Here is a 14124-nt window from a genome sequence, read left to right as displayed (position 1 = left end):
CTCCTCGGTCAATATCCAATAGCGGGACCTAGATGCCCATATTGGATCCTACATATTCTACGAAGATCTTATCGTTTGAACCTCAGTGCCAAGGATTCATATAATCCCGTATGTCATTCCCTTTGTCCTTCGGTATGTTACTTGCCCGAGATTCGATCGTCAGTATCCGCATACCTATTTCAATCTCGTTTACCGGAAGTCTCTTTACTCGTTCCGTAATACAAGATCCCGCAACTTACACTAAGTCACATTCCTTGCAAGGCTTGTGTGTGATGTTGTATTACCGAGTGGGCCCCGAGATACCTCTCCGTCACACGGAGTGACAAATCCGAGTCTCGATCCATACTAACTCAATGAACACCTTCGGAGATACCTGTAGAGCATCTTTATAGTCACCCAGTTACGTTGCAATGTTTGATACACACAAAGTATTCCTCCGGTGTCAGTGAGTTATATGATCTCATGGTCATAGGAACAAATACTTGACACGCAGAAAACAGTAGCAACAAAATGACACGATCAACATGCTACGTCTATTAGTTTGGGTCTAGTCCATCACGTGATTCTCCTAATGACGTAATCCAGTTATCAAGCAACAACAACTTGTTTATAATCAGAAGACACTGACTATCTTTGATCAACTGGCTAACCAACTAGAGGCTTCCTAGGGACAGTGTTTTGTCTATGTATCTACACATGTATATAAGTCTTCATTCAATACAATTATAGCATGGATAATAAACGATTATCTTGATACAGGAATTATAATAATAACTATATTTATTATTGCCTCTAGGGCATAATTCCAACAGTCTCCCACTTGCACTAGAGTCAATAATCTAGCCCTCACATCATCATGCGAATTACATTGTAATAAATCTAACACCCATACAGTTCTGGTGTTGATCATGCTTTGCCCGTGGAAGAGGTTTAGTCAGCGGGTCTACTACATTCAGATCCCCTTCGACGTAGTCGCGGATGAGGTTGAAGCATCGTTTGATGTGTCTGGACTTCTTGTGAAACCGTGGTTCCTTTGCTAAGGCAATGGCACCCGTGTTGTCACAGAACAAGGTTATTGGATTCAGTTCACTTGGCACCACTCCAAGATCCATCATGAACTGCTTCATCCAGACACCCTCCTTAGCCGCCTCCGTGGCAGCCATGTACTCCGCTTCACATGTAGAATCTGCTATGACGTTTGCTTGGAACTGCACCAGCTTATCGCACCCCCATTAAGAATAAATACGTATCCGGTCTGCGACTTAGAGTCGTCTGGATCTGTGTCAAAGCTTGCATCGACGTAACCCTTTACGGCGAGCTCTTCGTCACCTCCATACACGAGAAACATCTCCTTAGTCCTTTTCAGGTACTTCAGGATATTCTTGACCGCCGTCCAGTGATCCACTCCCGGATTACTCTGGAACCTGCCTGCCATACTTATGGCCACGCTAACGTCCGGTCTAGTGCACAACATTGCATACATGATAGAACCTATGGCTGAAGCATAGGGGACGGTGCTCATATGCTCTCTATCCTCATCAGTTGCTGGGCACTGTGTCTTACTCAATCTCGTACCTTGTAAAACTGGCAAGAACCCTTTCTTGGACTGTTCCATTTTGAACCTCTTCAAAACTTTATCAAGGTATGTGCTTTGTGAAAGTCCTATCACGCGTTTTGATCTATCCCTATAGATCTTAATGCCTAGAATGTAAGCAGCTTCTCCTAGGTCCTTCATAGAGAAACTTTTATTCAAGTAATCCTTTATGCTCTCCAAAAACTCTACGTTGTTTCCAATCAGCAATATGTCATCCACATATAATATTAGAAACGCCACAGAGCTCCCACTCACTTTCTTGTAAATACAAGATTCTCCAACCACTTGTATAAACCCAAATGCTTTGATCACCTCATCAAAGCGTTTGTTCCAACTTCGAGATGCTTGCACCAGTCCATAAATGGAGCGCTGGAGCTTGCACACTTTGTTAGCATTCTTAGGATCGACAAAACCTTCGGGCTGCATCATATACAACTCTTCCTTAAGGAACGCCGTTTTGACATCCATCTGCCAGATTTCATAATCGAAAAATGCAGCTATTGCTAACATGATTCTGACGGACTTAAGCATCGCTACGGGTGAGAATGTCTCATCGTAGACAACTCCTTGAACTTGTGAAAAACCCTTTTCCACAAGTCGAGCTTTATAAATGGTCACATTGCCGTCAGCGTCCGTCTTCCTCTTAAAGATCCATTTGTTCTGAATAGCCTTGCGGCCCTCAGGTAGTACTTCCAAAGTCCACACTTTGTTCTCATACATGGATCCTATCTCGGACTTCATGGATTCTAGCCATTTGTTGGAATCTGAGCCCACCATTGCTTCTTCATAATTTGCAGGTTCATTGTTGTCTAACAACATGATTGACAAGACGGGATTACCGTACCACTCTGGAGCAGCACGTGGTCTCGTCGACCTGCGTGGTTCGACAGAAACTTGAACCAGAGTTTCATGATCATCATCATTAACTTCCTCCTCAACCGGCGTCGCAACGACAGAGGTTTGCCCTTGCCCTGCGCCACCATCCAGAGGGATGAGAGGTTCGACAACCTCATCAAGTTCTATCTTCCTCCCACTCAATTCTCTCGAGAGAAACTCCTTCTCGAGAAAAGCTCTATTTTTAGCAACAAACACTTCGCCCTCAGATTTGAGATAGAAGGTGTACCCAACTGTCTCTTTTGGGTAACCTATGAAGATGCACTTTTCCACTTTGGGTTCCAGCTTTTCAGGCTGAAGCTTTTTGACATAAGCATCACATCCCCAAACTTTAAGAAACGACAACTTTGGCCTTTTGCCATACCACAGTTCGTATGGTGTCGTCTCAACAGATTTTGATGGTGCCCTATTTAAAGTGAATGCAGCTGTTTCTAATGCATAACCCCAAAACGATAACGGCAAATCGGTAAGAGACATCATAGATCGCACCATCTCTAATAAAGTACGATTATGACGTTCAGACACACCATTACGCTGTGGTGTTCCAGGCGGTGTCAACTGTGAAACAATTCCACATTGTCTTAAGTGAGCACCAAACTCGAAACTTAGATATTCACCCCCACGATCAGACCGTAGGAACTTGATCTTCTTGTTACGATGATTTTCAACTTCACTCTGAAATTGCTTGAATTTTTCAAATGTTTCAGACTTGTGCTTCATTAAGTAGACATAACCATATCTACTCAAATCGTCACTGAAGGTGAGAAAATAACGATATCCGCCGCATGCCTCTACGCTCATCGGACCACACACATCGGTATGTATGATTTCCAACAAGTCACTTGCACGCTCCATTGTTCCAGAGAACGGAGTTTTAGTCATCTTGCCCATGAGGCATGGTTCGCACGTGTCAAGTGAATCAAAGTCAAGTGACTCCAAAAGTCCATCGGCATGGAGTTTCTTCATGCGCTTTACACCAATATGACCCAAGCGGCAGTGCCACAAAAATATGGCGCTATCATTGTTAACTCAAACTCTTTTGGTCTCAATGTTATGTATGTGTGTATCGCTATCAAGATTCAATATGAACAATCCTCTCACATTGGGTGCATGACCATAAATGATGTTACTCATAGAAATAGAACAACCATTATTCTCTGACTTAAAAGAGTAACCGTCTCGCAATAAACAAGATCCAGATATAATGTTCATGCTCAACGCAGGCACTAAATAACAATGATTCAAGTTCATAACTAATCCTGATGGTAACTGAAGTGAAAGTGTGCCGACGGCGATTGCATCAACCTTGGAACCATTTCCTACGCGCATCGTCACTTCATCTTTCGCCAGCCTTCGTCTATTCCGCAGTTCCTGTTTCGAGTTGCAAATATGAGCAACAGAATCGGTATCGAATACCCAGGCACTACTACGAGAGCCGGTTAAGTACACATCAATAACATGTATATCAAATATACATGATTTTTCTTTGGCCACCTTCTTATCAGCTAGATACTTGGGGCAATTGCGCTTCCAGTGACCCATACCCTTGCAATAGTAACACTCTGTTTCAGGCTTAGGTCCAGCTTTGGGTTTCTTCGTTGGAATGGAAACAGGCTTGCCGCTCTTCTTTGAATTACCCTTCTTGCCTTTGCCGTTTCTCTTGAAACTAGTGATCTTATTCACCATCAACACTTGATGCTCTTTACGGAGTTCAGACTCTGCGACTTTCAGCATCGCAAAGAACTCGCCGGGAGACTTGTTCATCCCTTGCATGTTGTAGTTCAACACAAAGCCTTTATAGCTTGGCGGCAGTGATTGAAGGATTCTGTCAGTGATAGCTTCTTGCGGGAGTTCAATCCCCAACTCAGCTAGACGGTTTGAGTACCCAGACATTTTGAGCACATGTTCACTGACAGACGAGTTCTCCTCCATCTTGCAAGCATAGAATTTATCGGAGGTCTCATACCTCTCGATCCGGGCGTTCTTCTGAAAGATAAACTTCAACTCCTGGAACATCTCAAATGCTCCATGACGCTCAAAGCGACGTTGAAGTCCCGGCTCTAAGCCATACAAGACTACACATTGAACTACTGAGTAGTCCTCCTTACGTGCTAACCAAGCGTTCTTAACATCCTGATCAGCCGTAGCGGGTGGTTCATCTCCTAGCGCAGCATTAAGGACATAATCCTTCTTCCCAGCTTGTAAGATTAGCTTAAGATTACGAGCCCAGTCTACAAAGTTGCTTCCATCATCTTTCAACTTAGCTTTCTCTAGGAACGTATTAAAATTCAGGGTGACTGTTGCGTGAGCCATGATCTACAACACAAATATATTCAAAGTGGACTTAGACTATGTTCAAGATAATTAGAGTTTAAATTCATCAAATTACTCGTTAAACTCCCACTCAAAAAGTACATCTCTCTAGTCATTTGAGTGGTTCATGATCCACTTACACTAGCTCAAGTCCGATCATCACGTGAGTTGAGCATAGTTTCAGTGGTAAGCATCCCTATGCTAATCATATCATCTATATGATTCATGATCGACCTTTCGGTCTCATGTGTTCCGAGGCCAGGTCTGAACATGCTAGGCTCATCAAGCTTAACCCGAGTGTTCCGCGTGCGCAACTGTTTTGCACCCGTTGTATGTAAACGTTGAGTCTATCACACCCGATCATCACGTGGTGTCTCGAAACGACGAACTGTAGCAACGGTGCACAGTCGGGAAGAACACAATTTCGTCTTGAAATTTTAGTGAGAGATCACCTCATAATGCTACCGTCGTTCTAAGCAAAATAAGGTGCATAAAAGGATTAACATCACATGCAATTCATAAGTGACATGATATGGCCATCATCACGTGCTCCTTGATCTCCATCACCAAAGCACCGGCACGATCTTCTTGTCACCGGCGCCACACCATGATCTAAATCAACGTGTCGCCATCGGGGTTGTCGTGCTACTCATGCTATTACTACTAAAGCTACATCCTAGCAAAATAGTAAACGCATCTGCGGGCACAAACATTAGTATAAAGACAACCCTATGGCTCCTGCCGGTTGCCGTACCATCGACGTGCAAGTCGATATTATCTATTACAACATGATCATCTCATACATCCAATATATCACATCACATCGTTGGCCATATCACATCACAAGCATACCCTGTGAAAACAAGTTAGACGTCCTCTAATTTTGTTGTTGCATGTTTTACGTGGTGACCATGGGTATCTAGTAGGATCGCATCTTACTTACGCAAACACCACAACGGAGATATATGAGTTTCTATTTAACCTCATCCAAGGACCTCCTCGGTCAAATCCGATTCAACTAAAGTGGGAGAAACTGACACCCGCCAGTCATCTTTGAGCAACGGAGTTACTCGTGGCGATGAAACTAGTCTCTCGTAAGCGTACGAGTAATGTCGGTCCGAGCCGCTTCGATCCAACAATACCGCGGAATCAAGAAAAGACTAAGGAGGGCAGCAAAACGCACATCACCACCCACACAAACTTTTTTGTTCTACTCGAGAAGACATCTACGCATGAACCTAGCTCTGATACCACTGTTGGGGAACGTCGCATGGGAAACAAAAATTTTCCTACGCGCACAAAGACCTATCAGGGTGATGTCCATCTACGAGAGGGGATGTGTGATCTACGTACCCTTGTAGACCGTACAGCAGAAGCGTTAGTGAACACGGTTGATGTAGTGGAACGTCCTCACGTCCCTCGATCCGCCCCGCGAATCGTCCCGCGATCAGTCCCACGATCTAGTGCCGAACGGACGGCACCTCCGCGTTCAGCACACGTACAGCTCGACGATGATCTCGGCCTTCTTGATCCAGCAAGAGAGACGGAGAGGTAGAAGAGTTCTCCGGCAGCATGACGGTGCTCCGGAGGTTGGTGGTGATCTTATCTCTGCAGGGCTCCGCCCGAGCTACGTAGAAACGCGATCTAGAGGAAAAACCGTGGAGGTATGTGGTCGGGCTGCTGTGGAAAAGTTGTCTCAAATCAGCCCTAGAACCTCCGTATATATAGGCGGAAGAGGGGGAGCCTTGCCTTGGGGTCCAAGGACCCTCAAGGGCTTCGGCCGAGCCAAGGGGGGCAACCCTCCCCTTCCAAACCGAGTCCAACTAGGTTTGGAAGGAGGAGACCTTCCCCCTTTTCCCACCTCCTCTTTTTTTTCCTTTTCTCTTTGATTTTATTCCTATGGCGCATAGGGCCTTCTTGGGCTGTCCCACCAGCCCACTAAGGGCTGGCGCGCCACCCCCAAGGCCTATGGGCTTCCCCGGGGTGGGTTGCCCCCCCCCCCCGGTGAACTCCCGGAACCCATTCGTCATTCCCGGTACATTCCCGGTAACTCCGAAAACCTTCTGGTAATCAAATGAGGTCATCCTATATATCAATCTTCGTTTCCGGACCATTCCAGAAACCCTCGTGATGTCCGTGATCTCCTCCGGGACTCCGAACAACATTCGGTAACCAACCATATAACTCAAATACGCATAAAACAACGTCGAACCTTAAGTGTGCAGACCCTGCGGGTTCGAGAACCATGTAGACATGACCCGAGAGACTCCTCGGTCAATATCCAATAGCGGGACCTGGATGCCCATATTGGATCCTACATATTCTACGAAGATCTTATCGTTTGAACCTCAGTGCCAAGGATTCATATAATCCCGTATGTCATTCCCTTTGTCCGTCGGTATGTTACTTGCCCGAGATTCGATCGTCAGTATCCGCATACCTATTTCAATCTTGTTTACCGGCAAGTCTCTTTACTCGTTCCGTAATACAAGATCCCGCAACTTACACTAAGTCACATTGCTTGCAAGGCTTGTGTGTGATGTTGTATTACCGAGTGGGCCCCGAGACACCTCTTCGTCACACAGAGTGACAAATCCCAGTCTCGATCCATACTAACTCAACGAACACCTTCGGAGATACCTATAGAGCATCTTTATAGTCACCCAGTTACATTGCGATGTTTGATACACACAAAGTATTCCTCCGGTGTCAGTGAGTTATATGATCTCATGGTCATAGGAACAAATACTTGACACGCAGAAAACAGTAGCAACAAAATGACACGATCAACATGCTACGTCTATTAGTTTGGGTCTAGTCCATCATGCGATTCTCCTAATGACGTGATCTAGTTATCAAGAAACAACACCTTGTTTATAATTAGAAGACACTGACTATCTTTGATCAACTGGCTAGCCAACTAGAGGCTTGCTAGGGACAGTGTTTTGTCTATGTATCCACACATGTATATAAGTCTTCATTCAATACAATTATAGCATGGATAATAAACGATTATCTTGATACAGGAATTATAATAATAACTATATTTATTATTGCCTCTAGGGCATAATTCCAACAGGGACAAATGGATGTGCTGAAGAAGCGGTGTATAGCGCAGGAAAAATACGTCAGTGACTGGGCCCGGCAGATGATAATGCGTCTGGGTGGTAAGTCCTGTTTTTCCGAGTGCCTCTGGTCTGAGATTTTCACTCGGCGCTTATTATTTGCTCGTCCTGTGTTTGCAGATTTTTGCATGGACGCTGAGGCTGAAGCAGCTGACGTGGAGCGGTCGATGCGTGAGAACATTCCACTCGGGAGGACGCCAATCGAGATCTTCTCCGAGCGCACATTCTCCTGGGCAAAGTTGGGCCTTTCATCGGTCGACTGAGAGTAGTCGCCGGTCGGATTGACAAGGAGCTTTGGCCTGAGGACGAGTCTCGGCATGAGATGGAAGGCTTGATGACTCGGCTGGAGGAGGTCCCAAACCAAGTGCAGTCATGGATGAAATCTGCGGCTCGCTGTGGCACGGACGTTGCTCTGTCTCTTGTCCGAGTGCATTGCAAGGAGGTGCGCGAAGAGAAGCTGAAAGCGTTGTAGGTCGCCAACACGAAGAAACTTCGGTTCGAAGACTTCATGGAAACCTTCTTTGAGAGCGCCACTCGCATCGCCGACGGGATCGACCTGGACACATTCGTAGAGCGTGCCAGTCCCGGCGCCAGTCCTGACGTTGTTTGAGAAAACTTTATCCTCGGTATGCCGAGTGTTGATTTGTAAGAAACTTTGGCCACTGCTGTTGGCCATCAAGTTCTTGGTTCGGTGTGGGTAAGCTTGATCCACACCGAGCCAACTATCTTTATGTGAACTTGGAATTTGAATCGAATCTTTTGCTCTTCTTTTGCCAAAGAGTTGTTGAGACGATTTTGGCTCGAGTTTTTGTTTGGCGTTTCTTGGTGAAGCCAAAGGCAAACATGCGGAGTATGTCAGTTGTCTTGACATCTGCATGAGCCTCACTGAGGGTCTTGAAGAATCTCCGAGTGGATCTGTAGGATCACCGAGTGGATCTGTAGGACACACTCGAAGGTCATAGAGTACTTGGGCGATACAGGATCACAGCTAAGTTGTCGAGTGCGACTATCAGGTCGCACTCGGGGCGAGTTGTTACTCATGTAGTTGTCAGTTGTTTTGACATCCACATGAGCATCAATGAGGTTCTGCTACTCATGTAATTGTCAGTTGTTTTGACATCCACATGAGCCTCAGTGAGTACTTAGGCGATTCGTTATCGCGGCTAAGTCTCCGAGTGTGACGTTAAGTGCACACTCGGAGAAAATTGATACTTAGGCGATTTTGGATCGCAGCTAAGTCACCGAGTGTGATGTTAAGTGCACACTCGAAGAAAGTTAATACTTAGGCAATTCTGGATCACACCTAAGTCCCCGAGTGTGACATTAAGTGCACACTCGGAGAAAGGTAATACTTAGGCAATTCTGGATCGCAGCTAAGTCCTCGAGTGTGACGTTAAGTGCGCACTCGGAGAAAGTTAATACTTAGGCGATTCTGGATCGTAGCTAAGTCCCCGAGTGTGACGTTAAGTGCGCACTCGGAGAAAGTTAATTCTTAGGCGATTCTGGATCGCAGCTAAGTCCCCGAGTGTGACGTTAAGTGCACACTCAGAGAAAGTTAATACTTAGGCGATTCTGGATCGCAACTAAGTCTCCGAGTGTGACGTTAAGTGCACACTCGGAGAAAGGTAGTACTTAGGCGATTCTGGATCGCAGCTAAGTCCTCGAGTGTGACGTTAAGTGCGCACTCGGAGAAAGGTAATAGTTAGGCGATTATGGATCGCAGCTAAGTCCCCCAGTGTGCCGTTAAGTCCTCACTCGGAGAAAGTTAGTTCTTAGGCGATTCTGGATCGCAGCTAAGTCCCCGAGTGTGACATTAAGTGCACACTCGGAGAAAGGTAATACTTAGGCGATTCTGGATTGCAGCTAAGTCCCCGAGTGTGACGTTAAGTGCACACTCACAGAAAGTTAATACTTAGGCGATTCTGGATCGCAGCTAAGTCTCCGAGTGTGGCGTTAAGTGCACACTCGGAGAAAGGTAATACTTAGGCGATTCTGGATCGCAGCTAAGTCCTCGAGTGTGACGTTAAGTGCGCACTCGGAGAAAGGTACTACTTAGGCGATTCTGGATCGCAGCTAAGTCCCCGAGTTTGACGTTAAGTGCGCACTCGGAGAAAGTTAGTTGTTAGGCGATTTTGGATCGCAGCTAAGTCCCGGAGTGTGACGTTAAATGCACACTCGGAGAAAGGTAATACTTAGGCGATTCTGGATCGCAGCTAAGTCCTCGAGTGTGACGTTAAGTGCGCACTCGGAGAAAGTTAATACTTAGGCGATTCTGGATCGCAGCTAAGTCCCCGAGTGTGACGTTAAGTGCGCACTCGGAAAAAGTGAATTCTTAGGCGATTCTGGATCGCAGCTAAGTCCCCGAGTGTGACGTTAAGTGCACACTCAGAGAAAGTTAATACTTAGGCGATTTTGGATCGCAGCTAAGTACCCGAGTGTGACGGGTGCGCACTCGAAGAAAGGTAATACTTAGGCGATTCTGGATCGCAGCTAAGTCCTCGAGTGTGACGTTAAGTGCGCACTCAAAGAAAGTTAATACTTAGGCGATTCTGGATCGCAGCTAAGTCCCCGAGTGTGACGTTAAGTGCACACTTGGAGAAAGGTAATACTTAGGCGATTCTGGATCGCAGCTAAGTCCTCGAGTGTGACGTTAAGTGCGCACTCGGAGAAAGTTAATACTTAGGCGATTCTGCATCGCAGCTAAGTCCCCGAGTGTGACGTTAAGTGCGCACTCAGAGAAAGTTAATTCTTAGGCGATTCTGGATCGCAGCTAAGTCCCCGAGTGTGACGTTAACTGCACACTCAGAGAAAGTTAATACTTAGGCGATTCTGGATCGCAGCTAAGTCTCCGAGTGTGGCGTTAAGCGCACACTCGGAGAAAGGTAATACTTAGGCGATTCTGGATTGCAGCTAAGTCCTCGAGTGTGACGTTAAGTGCGCACTCGGAGAAAGGTAATACTTAGGCGATTCTGGATCGCAGCTAAGTCCCCGAGTTTGACGTTACGTGCGCACTCGGAGAAAGTTAGTTGTTAGGCGATTTTGGATCGCAGCTAAGTCCCTGAGTGTGACGTTAAGTGCACACTCGGAGAAAGGTAATACTTAGGCGATTCTGGATCGCAACTAAGTCCTCGAGTGTGACGTTAAGTGCGCACTCGGAGAAAGTTAATACTTAGGCGATTCTGGATCGCTGCTAAGTCCCCGAGTGTGACGTTAAGTGCGCACTCGGAAAAAGTGAATTCTTAGGCGATTCTGGATCGCAGCTAAGTCCCCGAGTGTGACGTTAAGTGCACACTCAGAGAAAGTTAATACTTAGGCGATTTTGGATCACGGCTAAGTCCCCGAGTGTGACGTTAAGTGCGCACTCGGAGAAAGTTAATTCTTTGGCGATTCTGGATCGCAACTAAGTCCCCGAGTGTGACGTTAAGTGCACACTCAAAGAAAGTTAATACTTAGGCGATTCTGGATCGCAGCTAAGTCCCCGAGTGTGACGTTAAGTGCACACTTGGAGAAAGGTAATACTTAGGCGATTCTGGATCGCAGCTAAGTCCTCGAGTGTGACGTTAAGTGCGCACTCGGAGAAAGGTAATACTTAGGCGATTCTAGATCGCAGCTAAGTCCCTGAGTGTGACGTTAAGTGCGCACTCGGAGAAAGTTAATTCTTAGGCGATTCTGGATCGCAGCTAAGTCCCCGAGTGTGATGTTAAGTGCACACTCGGAGAAAGGTAATACTTAGGCGATTCTGGATCGCAGCTAAGTCCTCCAGTGTGACGTTAAGTGCGCACTCGGAGAAAGTTAATACTTAGACGATTCTGGATCGCAGCTAAGTCCCCGAGTGTGACGTTAAGTGCGCACTCGGAAAAAGTTAATTCTTAGGCGATTCTGGATCGCAGCTAAGTCCCCGAGTGTGACGTTAAGTGCACACTCAGAGAAAGTTAATACTTAGGTGATTCTGGATCGCAGCTAAGTCCCCGAGTGTGATGTTAAGTGCGCACTCGTAGAAAGTTAATTCTTAGGCGATTCTGGATCGCAGCTAAGTCCCCGAGTGTGACGTTAAGTGCACACTCAGAGAAATTTAATACTTAGGCGATTCTGGGTCGCAGCTAAGTCCCCGAGTGTGACGTTAAGTGCACACTCGGAGAAAGGTAATACTTAGGCGATTCTGGATCACAGCTAAGTCCTCGAGTGTGACATTAAGTGCGCACTCGGAGAAAGGTAATACTTAGGCGATTCTGGATCGCAGCTAAGTCCCTGAGTGTGACGTTAAGTGCGCACTCGGAGAAAGTTAATTCTTAGGCGATTCTGGATCGCAGCTAAGTGCCCGAGTGTGACGTTAAGTGCGCACTCGGAGAAAGTTAATTCTTAGGCGATTCTGGATCGCAGCTAAGTCCCTGAGTGTGACGTTAAGTGCACACTCGGAGAAAGTTAATACTTCGGCGATTCTAGATCGCAGCTAAGTTTATTATTATTATTTTTGTTGAGACCGGAGTCTGCGACCATGGAAGAACTTTGGATCTGCGAAAGCTTAATCTGCTTTATATTATTTCACCAATACTTGTTCTTTACATTGCTTCAGTCAACGGTCACGTGTAGAAGCGCTTCAGGAGATCTCCGTTCCATGCTCGCGGCTCGTCTGTCTCCCTGTCGATGTTGTAGAGTCTGTATGCTCCGTTGTTCAGCACCTTGGAGATGATGAAGGGTCCTTTCAGGCAGGAGCCAACTTGTGAGGTCTTTGCTGATCCACTCTGAGCACCAGGTCGCCTGCTTGGAACGTGCGACTCCTGTCGTGTCGTGCGTGAAAACGCGGTAGATCTTGTTGATAAATGGTTGAGCGAGTCAGTGCCATCTCGCGCTCCTCCTCTAGAAGGTCCACTCCTTCTTGCCTTGCTTGTTGTGCTTCAGCTTCGGAGAAGAGTTCGACTCGTGGAGCATTGTGAAGCAAGTCAGTCGGAAGGACTGCTTCTGCTCCGTGAACGAGGAAGAACGGTGATCGCGCTGTAGATCTGTTCGGGGTTGTGCGAAGACCCCAAAGCACTGAAGGTAGCTTGGTGACCCATGCGCCAGCGGCATGTCCCACCTCTCGCAGGAGTCGGGGCTTCAAACCTTGCAGAATAAGTCCATTCGCCTGCTCTGCATGCCCATTGGATTGAGGATGCGCCACGGATGCCAAATCCACTCGGATACCTTGGCCTGCACACAAACCTTTGAATCTGTCCGAGTCAAAGTTTGTCCCGTTGTCCATGATGATGCTGTGAGGTACACCGAATCTGGAGATGATGTCCGTGACAAACTTGATGGCTGTTAGGGCGTCGAGCTTCTTGATGGGCTTGGCTTCAATCCATTTTGTGAACTTGTCGACTGCCACCAACAAATGTGTGTATCCTCCTTGGCCTGTCCTGAATGGACCGACTGTATCTAATCCCCGTACTGCAACCGGCCACACAAGAGGGATTGTCTTCAACGCAGACGTTGGCTTGTGGGACTTGTTGGAGTAGAACTGACAGCCTTCACATCGGTCGACCATATCTTTAGCCATTTCGTTTGCCTGCAACCAGAAGAAACCAGCTCTGAATCCTTTGGCGACGATCGCTCTCAAAGAGGCGAGATGACCGCAGGTTCCCGAGTGAATATCTTCCAGGATTAACTGTCCCTCCTCTGGGGAGATGCATCGTTGAAGAACGCCTGAAACGCTTTCCTTGTACAACTGGCCATCAATGACAGTGAACGACTTCGACCTGCGGACTATCTGCCTGGCCTGGACTTCGTCTTCTGGTAATTCCTGCCTCAGGATATATGCAATGATCGGCACAGTCCAATCGGGGATGACAGCAAGAATCTCCATGACCAGATCAACCATAGCAGGTACGTCGGCTTTAGTCGGATCTGTCGAACTCTTTGGTTGTACTGGTTCCTCTGTGAAAGGATCTTCTTTGACTGAGGGAAGGTGGAGGTGCTCGAGGCAGACGTCACTCGGGACTAGTTTCCGAGTGGATCCAAGGTTTGCCAACTCATCACCTGCTTGGTTCTTCAGTCGTGGAACATGGTGGAGTTCTAGACCTTCAAACTTCTTCTCGAGCTTCCTCACTGCATTGCAGTATGTGGTCATGGTGGGGTTCCTGATGTCCCACTCTTTCATCACTTGATTAACCACCAAATCCGAATCGCCATAGACCATCAGGCGACGGACGCCGAGTGCGATGG

This window comes from Hordeum vulgare, chromosome 5H (genome assembly GCF_904849725.1).
Source record: "Hordeum vulgare subsp. vulgare chromosome 5H, MorexV3_pseudomolecules_assembly, whole genome shotgun sequence".
In the NCBI taxonomy this organism is placed as follows: Eukaryota; Viridiplantae; Streptophyta; class Magnoliopsida; order Poales; family Poaceae; genus Hordeum; species Hordeum vulgare.
This window is presented reverse-complemented; position numbering follows the sequence as displayed.